We start from the raw sequence: 3018 nt of genomic DNA on the forward strand, positions 1-3018 counted from the left end.
TGTGCCTCTTTGTCGCTCGTTCCGCGCTCTCGCTTGCACTTCAAGCCTTAAATGGAACGCCTCAGAGCGAGGTAACGCCGCATGAGTCATGTTTTTTCGTGCGTGCAGCCGGCTCCATCGAATTATAAGACGTTATCACGTCAAAAACAGAATTAGAGCGATTAGGTCGAAGGCGCGCGCGACGACCTGTGCGACTAGCGCCAACAACGTTTTCGTTCCAATAATCCTAAATACGTGGCGCTCAATCCGTCTACATCTGATCTTTCATTTATCGCGTTTGGAGTTTTTACAATGCTAATCATTTCTCTAATTATGCGTTTTTTGTAGAATCTTTCGGAGTGTCTAATTTTTGTTTTTTCGCAATCAAAATTATGATCAAACTTAATTCTATGCTTTGTCAGAGCATTATGAGATGTTTTATTCTTTTTTATATTATAATCATGTTCGTAATTTCTTATTCTCATATACCGTTTCGTTTGTCCAATGTATACTTTATCGCAGCTTTTACACGGGATTTCATATACAATATTCGATCTGTTAACAACCTTTAAGCTTACTAAAATTAACGCTATTTTTCAAATTGTTATAAAACACAGGTGTTACATCATATTTTTTCAACGTTTTTTTCAACTTAATATCAGCATTATTAACAAACGGCATTACTACGTAGACAGTATTTTTGGTTTCCGGCTTTTCTTTTGGAATTTTGTTTTCATAAAAACGAAGTCCCTTTTTGATATAACAATCGATGAATTTTTCCGGGTACAAATTGCTCTTAACAGTTGATTTTATTAGCGCTAAGTTTTCTTCGAGGAGTTACATCCAGCGACCTTTGCCCCTACCTATGAATTATACCACCGGCCATGACACGTCTAATTAGTATATAAGCTCACAATTTTCTCATTCAATCAACAGTCTACTTTATAGGTCAAACCTATGTAACTTGTTCATTTGCCATCAATAGTGTGTAATAATTAAGATAATAAAGTGTAATCCAGGTTCCTGAAAACCGAACCAAATAAATGTGTTAAAACAAAGTGTTTTTTAAAACTCCATTCGAACATCGTACGTTTTAACTGTGGTACTTTTCATTAGCTAGTTGTAAGGCCTTATTTACTAAGTTAAAACCATAGCAATTTTCTGTAAAAAAAGGGTAAATTGAAATCTAATCGCTCTAATTCTGTTTTTGCTTTTAGTTTTATACCTCCTCTGGCAGACACGTGGTTACTTGTATGTGTAGTCATTAGTGCACGAATTTTTCGACTTTTTGATAATTACATAATGAGTGATTCCAAGATTTTCTTCTCGACAACGAGTTGCTGAGTTATTTATCTAATTATGACATGTGTATAACAAAAACCTTGGTAAGGGTTTGTTAGTTTATTTCGAATTTTGATTGCATTGTCACTTTTACAAACTCTTTTTGTACGATGTTCTTTTCTCTTGTTTTACTCAATACAGGCTTGAAAATGACCTCGCAGAGAGCGTCGAAACGTCACCGAATAAACAAAGATTGAAATTCACCATTTATGATTTTTTAATTCCTCATGGAAAAACCCCACAGTTTTTTCGTTCCTATTGATCAGAAAAGCCAACTTGGCTTTGATACTTTGTAATTAGTATCGAGGAACGCTTGGGTAAAAATACACTTTAAGTTATTCATAATGTAGGTACCCGGTTTGGCTAACTCCTATACAAGATTTTTATTGAGCGATTTCATTTCATCGTTTATAGCTAATTTCCATTTATTAGCCTCACTACAAATTACAGCTTCTTGATAGTTGATTGGTTCATACCCTTCTGCCACAAGTATGTCGTCAGTATTTACACAGTCTTGATATCTAATTGGAGGTTTAGGTTTGCCCTAGAACGTAGCCGTGACTGATAAATATCTTGTTAAGCTTGGTCTGCATTTGGTGGTTCATCAGGTTCATCTACTATTTCAGTTGGGATTGTGTTTCACGATTTCTTTGGTCAGTTGCTTTGTCGTAATATTCTTTGAGTTATTAGAACTTTAAACTTCAGTTCCTGTAGATTTATTTTTAGATTCACTGAACGAATCAATGTTTGATTTCATTATTTTTGACATTTTGGTTATCTTTGGTTTGATCACTTTCATTCTTTCTTCCTCTTCAGGTTTATCACCTGGAAAATACAGCAATATTTGGTTGTTGTCAGCCCTTTCAAACTTATTAATTTTGTTCCATATTACATCACGAATGCCCTTCCACCTTTTTGATGTCTGTTAACTACATGCGGTAACATTTTACATTTTCTTCATACCCAATGAAGATTCCTCTTTTTGATTTTTGGTCCCATTTTTATGTTTCTACTTTAGACACATATACATACATTTTTTGTCCTAACACATGAAAATAGTTTAAATTCGGTTAACTACCAAACCACAATTCATATGGGGTTTAATTCTTCATAGAGTTGCTTCTATTCAGTACATAAGTAGCAGTTTGTACAGCTTCTGCCCAAAACTTCAAATTCAATCCACTTTCATAAATAATAAATGGATATTGTATTGTAAAATAATTATTGTATTATATAAAGACTATAGCACCTGTAATAGACGAGGAAATCAGCCATGCTGCTGCCATCAATTTTGTTAAATAAATAATTGTGCGAGCAGCTTCAACAATTGTTCTGTTTCCTCGCTCAACAGAACCATTTTCTTCGGGAGAGTAAGAAACTGTGATGTTTTATACCCATAAAATTCAATAATTGTGATATTTCTTGATTTATAAATTATAATCCATTATTTGTTCTCATTGTCATAATTCCTTGTGGAGAATACTTCTCATTTTTCATTAAAGCCTCTATTGGACTGGTGATAACTTCAGATTTTAGATTTAAAAAGTATATTTTTTGAAAAATCTTCTTTATGACAATAAAAAACGAATACAACGTGTAATTATACAACACGCTACTGAAGTGAAACTTCTTCAAACACACAAACATACCGGGATAGGGATTAAGGAATTGGTTTAATGGTATTATTTGTACACTATG

Source organism: Agrilus planipennis, unplaced genomic scaffold, assembly GCF_000699045.2.
Source record: "Agrilus planipennis isolate EAB-ADULT unplaced genomic scaffold, Apla_2.0 scaffold290, whole genome shotgun sequence".
Taxonomy (NCBI): Eukaryota; Metazoa; Arthropoda; class Insecta; order Coleoptera; family Buprestidae; genus Agrilus; species Agrilus planipennis.